Raw genomic sequence first — 8138 nt, 5'->3', positions numbered from 1 at the left:
AGTCTGTAGTAGCAAAATCGAAAAGAGTCCAGTAGCACCTTTAAGACTAACCAACTTCAATCATAGAATCATAGAATCATAGAGTTGGAAGGGGCCATACAGACCATCTAGTCCAACCCCCTGCCCAGTGCAGGATCAGCCTAAAGCATCTCTGACAAGTATTCATCCAGCCTCTTCTTGAAAACTGCCAGTGAGGGGGAGCTCACCACCTCCCTAGGCAGCTGATTCCACTTTTGATCTACTCTGACCGTGAAAAAGTTTTTCCTAATATCCAGCTGGTACCTTTGTGCATGTAATTTAAGCCCATTGCTTCAGGTCCTACCCGCTGCTGCCAACTGGAACAGCTCCTTGCCCTCCTCCAAATGACAGCCTTTCAAATATTTAAAGAGAGCAATCATGTCCCCCCTCAACCTCCTCTTCTCCAAACTAAACATTTCCAAGGCCCTTAGCCTTACCTCGTAGGGCTCAGTCTCCAGACCCATGATCATCCTCGTCGCTCTCCTCTGCACCCTCTCGATTTTGGCCACATCCTTTTTGAAGTGAGGCCTCCAGAACTGCACACAATACTCCAGGTGTGGCCTGACCAAGGCAGTATAGAGAGGGGCTATGACCACCTGCAATTTCTTTTTTTTTTTATAAATTTTTATTGGAATTAGAAATATTTTGTCATTTATAACAATCAAATTACTTTAATATTCCAGTTCTAACCCCCTCCCTTCCCCCCCCCATTTGTTGACTTCCAACAGTTTTCCAACCCTTTGTCTATTCTTCCCCTACTCATTTCAACTTATTTTGTCAATTAAACATATACTTTCACACTTTTCTAAGCTAGTCTGTTGTAACACAGTGCTAAGTCAGTTTCCCTTCACTTATCAACTAACTAATACATTCCTGGCATGTTATTCAATAGTAATAATACTGGTAATATTCTCAATATCCTGTACTCTAACTTATTCATTCTAATGTTTTCAATATGGGACAAACAATTTATCCCTCCCTATACATAACTTGAGTACTCATAAGTGATGAATACATTTATAAGTCAACCAATTTAACGGGCAGCCCAATCCTAAGAAGGGCACGGAAAGTGAACAGGAACCGAACTAAGGCTTGCGAGGGCGCATCTAGCCCGTACGCCCGCGTAAGTGGCCTTCCGCCCGCGCTGGGACGCGGCGCTGGCCCGCCGGCGGGCCAGCACCGGTGCAAGCCACAGGCGCCCGGGCGGCGGCGCAGAAGTGGCGTAGAGCCCTACGCCGACGCAGGGGGGGGCGGGGAGCAAGGCGGGGTCGGAGTTAGTCCGCTCCCTAAGCTCCTCCAGAAGCGGGAACGCCCACAGCGGCGCAAAAAAGCTACGCCACGGAAAAAGAAGGCGTAGCCCATAGGCGTCCATGGAACGGCGAAAAATCAGCCCCCTCTCTGAGCGCCTCGCCCCGCCCCTATGGCCCGAAGGAGCATAGGATGAGAACTATCCCGGGGACCAATCAGCGTGCGCGCCCGGCATGGACGAGCCCCCCTCTCTGCACCCAATCACCTGCGACCGCGTCCTACAAAACATCCGGCCAGCACCGCCCAAACCCCCAGGTAAGTGAGCACTCGGCCGGAGGCTCTGCCCGTCTGCTGAGTGGCATTGCCCCTTTGAAAACCGAAACGGGCTGAGGGCATTCACATTGGCAGGCGCAGAATGCACTCAGGGGACTTTGCGAAAAACTGGGGGAACTTCGCATAAAGGGGAAGAGGTGCCTAACTGCCTAACTCTCTTTCTACCGTGATAGAAAGAATGACTCCACAGCTAACTGATGCATGCTAGTTGCTTCTAACTAAGCACAAACAAACTAACCCTTCCGTGGCAGAAGGGAATGACACTTTGCAAATTAACCGCATGCTCTCCCGTTTCCTTGCAGGTGCCCTGACTCTTGCGCTCCCACCTGGTGATGACCGACAGAGCGCTGACAGGTAAGGAGGAGGTGGGGGGGCATTCCGCAGATTAGTGCAAACCGCCCATTCACCTGAACCCACCCGCTCACTTGCCGCTTTGGGTGAGGCCCAGCAGGGGTGGGGGGCAACCATGCCCGCCCCTGGCTGCCTCAGAGGCAGGCGCCTCGAAAACCACATGTGGCCAGGTGTTTGTTGTGACCAGCTCATTCTCTCCCTTAAAGGTAAAGGCTTGCCAAGGCCGAGTGCATCCTCACCAGACCGTCATGCATCAGCTGCTGCCCTCGACCATGTGCAACCCCCCCCCCGGATGGCGGAGTGTGGGGCTTGCCTTGCCAGTGGAACGAGGCAAAGCCCACACGTGTCTTTTTCCCCCACAGGCACGTCCAGGGCATGGCTGCTCCCCCGCGCCCCGCCCTCCCCAAACATCTCTGACGGACGGTTGGCTGCAGCCCAGGAAGCACCGTCGCGCCGCGGCCTGCATCCCAGCCCCGCCCCTCCGAGCGGGAAGGAGGGCTGTGTGGAATGCTCCGGCTCCCTCGCCAGCCTAAACGCAAGCCCGCTCTTTCCAGTGCAATAAAACGAGATGTACAACAACTGTTTTCTGTGTCTGCGAGTCTGACTTCGTCCTCCGCCCCTCCCCCAACACTCCCGTCACATCTCCCCACCTGCACATTGCCACAAATGTATCCGACACACCCCGTCTTGCCTCCCCGCCCCCTCCCTCCTCCTCCCCCCCTCCTCCTCTGTATTTGACCAGTGTCTGTACCACCCATCTGCTGAAGAGAACTTGATTCTCAGAAGCCTATGCCACAATAAAATTGGATAGTTTTAAAGGTGCTATGGGACCCTTTTTGAATTCGCTACCACAGGCTAACACGGCTAACTCCCCTGCATCTATGGCCAGGTAGAGGGTTGGGGCGGGGCATGTGAGCGGGGAGGGGGATCAATCCCCGGTGGGGAGAATAGCTGGCACCCGATAAGCAAGGGAGAGGGTGGTGCGAGCTGCCGCTGCAAGGGAGCGGGAGATGGCAGGGGAAACGGTCCACTCGCGGGAATCCTAGCCCCCACCAATGGAGAATCCAGGGTGGTGGCAGGCGGATGCCATATCCCGGGCAGGAGGTCTCGCGCGCCTGGGGAGGGTCGCCCCCATCGCAGCCGCAGCCCCAGCAACACAGTCCCATGAGCGGCCGCCTCCCAGAGTGGGTCCAGCCCCTCGGGCGTCTGCAGCAGCCCCATTGGTCATTCCACCCCAGGGCGTCCTGCCTCGCATCCAATCCCGTGGAGCAGTTGCCAGCCTCCCACGCCAACAGGCCATGGTTGTTGGGAGGGGTGGGGTGTGTCCGAGGCTGCGCGTGGCTCCGCCCTGGCTCGGCGCCGTCTCCTGCGTTCAGCAATTGTGGCCACTCGCGTTGCCCTGCCGGGGGGGGGAACCACTCCGAGGCTGCCAGCCCCGCCAATCCTGCAGGGAAGGCCGCTGGCCCCGCCCACAGGGGCAGTGGAAGAGCGCATCAGCTGCGCAAAGTGGCTAAAATGCGGGAGCCCGAGGCCTCCCGGCTGGCTGCCACAGCGTGCCCCTTCCCCGGCCGGGCCATGCAGGCTGGGTGGCCACCCCAGGCCCGGGAGGGCCCCCTGATGGCAGGTTGCGTGACTGCCCCAGCTCAGGGCGGCATGCCAGGCAGGGCAGGTGCGTTAGGGCAATATGGAAGACATGCCAGAGCGGCCCCTGGCCAGTCCTTGTGCATCCTAAGCCCCCCCCCTTGGAAGGGATGCGCTGTCACCGCGGGCCTGGTCATGCACTCATGGTGCCAGGGCAGGATATGGCTGGCAGTTCACCAAACTATCGCAGGCAGACACGGGTCCATGTGTAGATGAGCTTTATTCCCAGTCCCACGGCGCAACGTACAGCCAGGCCCAAGGGTTCACGTCCCGCAAGGATGCACTTGAGCAGCACAGCATCCCCGCAAGGGAAGAGGGCCCTGGGGCCATAGGAAGCCAACCACCACGGCCCCCTCCCCTCCAACCCACAGGTCTGAGACGGGGGGGGGGCTGTGCTGAACCTATCCATGAACTATGCAGCTGCCAGACAGAAGATAGGGAATTGTTACATCTCAGACCCTCCAAGGTCATGCCGGCGGGCGGTGTAGTTCGGTGGGCAGCACAGAAACACTATACCCACAGCAGTCCCGGCTGCATGGAGGGCGACGGGTGGCGGGAGCAGTGGGCGGCCAGGCTCGGGGCCCAGCTCATTGCCAAGGCTGCCGGGAATGACCTCCTGGCAGATGAGGGTGCAATGACTGCGCGGCCAGTTTACCTGGAGGAGCTCTTCCCTGGCCGTGCGGAGGAGGCCCACCTCATACGAGCGTGGCTAGACACGGCGCTGTGCGAGGTGGAGCATGACCTCCTGGAAGAGGAGGTGGCTGCGGGCCCCGCGCGCAGTAAGTCAGGGTCCTCGGCGCCATCCAGGGAGCCTCCTCCGCTGCCACAGAGGGCAGGCCATAAGGGCCCGGAGGCGTCCCAGCCACTTCCGTCGAGGCGCAGGTTGCAGGTGCTTGCAGCAGATGCCGGGCTGCCACCAACGGGTGCCCCCCTCCCTCTCTCCCCCCTCTGCAGGGACCATCAATGACAGGTGGATGGCTGCCATGGACCGGGTTCACGGGGCATTCCAGCAGGCGCGGGCAGCGGCACCATGTGAGTCTCGCCAACAGGAGGGGCACGGGCATGTGGGGTGGGGCGGCCTGCGGCCGCGACAACAACCCCAGAGCCCACAGGGGCCCTGACGCTCCCATCCCCCACCTCTTGCCCCCACAGCGGCGCCCGCCCGGAGCCCCTCGCCAGATGAGGAGGAACTTGGGAGGGGCTTCACCGCCTGGTCTCCACCCCGCTACCCGCCACCCGCTGAAGACCCAGAGGGTGACCCAGTGGAGGGGCCTGGCAGGAAGCGGCCGAAGCTGGAGCCCGTCCCCGCAGACGGCCGGGCAGCTGCCGATATGCCATCCCAGGCACAGGCATCTTGGACCCCAGCCGGGCCCCTGCTCTGTAACGGGGATGCCGTGGCGGGGTCGCTGGCCTCCCCCTGCTCCGACGCGCTACCTAGCCCTCACCCTCCTGGCTGCTGAGGCCGGGGTTCTGGGTTGGCAAGCTGCTCTCTGGGCGCCTGATGCGGCCCTGGAATCGATTGGGAATAAAGCCAAGTTCATTAACCGCTTTTCCCGTGCAGCCCGTCCATGGGGGGCGGTGGCTGCTGGCCGGGGCGGCTTTCCCATGCTCTCTACATGCAGGGGTTGAGGGAGCGGGGACTCGGAGGGGCCGCCTGGGACACCATAGGGGCGTAAAGGGCGAGTGTTTGGCCGGCCGAGCCCCCCATGGCCAGGCATGGCCCTCAGCGCGCAGCATGCCACAGGTGCTCCGCGACCCTGTCTCGCACAGCTCGGTCATGCTCCTGGGGCTCTGCCGGGGCGTCAGGAGAAAGGCGACCGGCGGGCGGCAGCCAGGGGTCCTCGCCTGGGCCCTCTGTGGCTGGCAAGGGGAGCTGCTGGCGCACGGCAATATTGTGCAGCATGACACAGGCAGCCACGAGCTTGGCGACGGTGAACGGCTGCATGGCCAGGCGGCCGCCCGTGTGATGGAGGCATCTGAAGCGCATTTTCAGCTGACCGAAAGCACGTTCGATCACCATCCTCGTGCGCCGGTGGGCCTGGTTGTAGTTGGCTCTGTCGGCGGGCTCATCCGCAGGGTATGGCGTCAGGAGGTAAGGCAGCAATGGATAGCCACGGTCACCTGCAAGGGGAGGCGGAGTTAGGATCTCCCTTCCCATCCCCGTCCCCTCACAGCTCCCCCACCAACTCCTGACCTAGGAGCCAGCCTCTCCCCTCAGGCCATGATGACAGGAGCCTGTTCAGGCCGGAGGTGGTGAAGATCTGTGCGTCGTGGACGCTTCCCGGGAACTTGGCAACGAGGTCCGTGAAGATCCCCTGGTGGTCACAGGCTGCCTGGACATTGATACTGTAGAACCGGTGCCGATTCCTGTAGACCTGCGGCTCCTCTCTGGGAGCGCATATGGCCACATGCGTGCAGTCGACTGCTCCAATCACATTGGGGAAGCCTGCAAAGGAGGAGAAGCCAGCCCGGATGGGTGCCAACTCTGCCTCCGAGGTGGGAAAGTGGATGTGCTCGCGGATCCGACCAACTAGGGCGTCCAGGAAGGCATGCAGGCAGCGGCTGGCGGATGACTGGGAGACCTCCAAGGCCTCAGCCATGACTCCCTGGAAGGAGCCGGTCGCAAGGTAGCGGAGGGACAGCAGGACCCTCTGGAGGACGGGGATGCCCCGGGGAGCCGCAGCTTGCCCCTGAAGGGCGGGCGCGAGCTCCTCGCACAGAGCCTGTATGGCTGCCCTGTCCAGGCGGAAGCGGTCCAGGCAAGTCATGTCGCCCAGGAGCAGGGATGGCACCCTGGCCTGGAACCGGCGGCGGCGTCTGAGGCGGCGCCGCCTGAGGGCCGCTCGGACAAACACGGCTGGCAGGAGGTGGCTGGTCCGGATGGCTGGGAGCCGCGGCGGCAGTGGCGGGCACCAGGCGGGGATGATCAAGGTCCTGCCTGGAAGGAACGCAGGTTGAGTTTCAGCACCCTGAACCCCCCCCCCCACGCACAGCAGCAGGCCTACCGGTCTCAGCGGCCCGTTGCAAGTGGTGCTCAGGAGCAGGTCCTCTGTCCGCTGCATGGGCCGTCCCAGCCACCCTTCCCGGTCCTGCACCCCCTGTGCCCTCCTCCATCTTGCCGAGGGGATGGGTGAGCACATGACTAGGTGGCTGGTTCCCACCACTTATCTCGGGGACCGGACATTCCAGCGGGCACTACCCCCATGTCTGCTGAGAGCACTAGTGGCGGCGGAAGCCAGCGCCAGGCAAACTGGACAGAGGCCGAGAGAGTGCTGCTTTTTGGGCTCGTGGTGGAGAATGCGGAGGTCGCCCTGAGCACGCACAGGGGCGCCTCGTCCCGGTCTCGACGACGGGCATTCTGGCAGATGGCAGCTGACAGGGTCTCGGCTGTGGGCAACGCGCCCCGCACTGCTCACTCGGCAATGAAGCGCTGGAATGATTCTTTCGGGCCCGCGCGCAAACGAGTGCGCCTCCTCATGTCTCAGGGGGTTCCTTATGAGCGGGCCCTTGACGAGGGGCTCCCAGGCCCAGAGGCGGTCATGCGAGCGGTCATCCCGGAGGCGGTGGTGGGCGGCCTGGGCGTTGAGGTCCTGCCTGGTTAGTATTTGTGGATTCAGGGAGGCGAGGGGGGAGACGTATGGATCGTGGCACATGTGTGACAGGGCCTCTCCCGTGAGTAGGCACGGCCCCTGAGGGTCCAGACCCAAGCCAGGCGGAGGCAGAGGCAGCGGAGTCTGTGCCCCCCCTGGCAGAGAGCGGGGCCCAGGAACAGGCAGCCCTTCCACCGCCACAGCAAGCCCCTGCTGCCAGCGACGAGGAGCCTCAACCGGGCCCGTCGGGGGGCATGGATCCGGAGCACGGTATGTATCTGTGGCCCTGCTGCTGGTGGGGCCAGGGACCGGCTCGGCCGCCGGCCTCGGCCACACATCCAAGGCCACTCATGGCGCCGACCGGTCTCAAGACGAGGGGTTGCGGCCGCAGTTGGAATGGGTGTGCTTGGCCCGGCTCGGTGGCCTGTGGCAGCCCATGTTGGGCCGCTGCTCTTCCCTCCCTGGGGCCTCTTCCCACCCATGTCTCGCTCCAGCAGGGACCATGCGCCTGGAGATAGGCGGGGAGGTGATTGCCCAGCTGCGTGAGCTGCCACCCTCCCGGAGGACCTCTGCTGCCGGAGCGGCTCTCCTGCAGTCGCTCGGCTTCCCTGTGTCGGTGGAGGGTGAAGGTGGCCCTGGGACTCCGCCGGTTCAGGACACCTCATCGACAGAGCCGCTCGAGGAGCTGTCCCAGCCTGCAGCACCATCCCCTCCAGCCCCCCCGCCCCCGGGTGCCATGGGCCGTGTGCGGGAAGGACCTGGCTCCGCCTCTGAGGGGGAGGGGCCCATGGAGGGGATCCTTCCAGGCGCACGGGCTCGCGGCCCCCGCCCTGCCCAGCGGCTTCCCCCGACACTAGCCGCAATGTGGGCGGCGATCGAGAGGGAGCGGCTAGAGGTGCACGCTGCATGGGAGGAGGCGAACAACCGCGGCCGGGAGTTCATGGCTGCGGTACTGGA

The 8138-nt window shown here is 62.5% G+C and overlaps 1 long non-coding RNA gene across 1 annotated transcript; it reads left to right on the top strand.

Moving 5' to 3' along the window:
* Positions 1-1320: 1320 nt before the first annotated feature.
* On the top strand, positions 1321-2437 carry LOC129335382 (uncharacterized). Its single transcript, XR_008597603.1, has 3 exons — positions 1321-1581; positions 1902-1953; positions 2313-2437. It is a non-coding gene; the product is annotated as an uncharacterized LOC129335382 (long non-coding RNA).
* Positions 2438-8138: the final 5701 nt, after the last annotated feature.

This window comes from Eublepharis macularius, chromosome 9, assembly GCF_028583425.1.
Source record: "Eublepharis macularius isolate TG4126 chromosome 9, MPM_Emac_v1.0, whole genome shotgun sequence".
NCBI classification, from domain to species: Eukaryota; Metazoa; Chordata; class Lepidosauria; order Squamata; family Eublepharidae; genus Eublepharis; species Eublepharis macularius.
The sequence above is the reverse complement of the archived record's forward strand: the minus strand, read 5'-3'. Positions and strand labels throughout refer to the sequence as shown.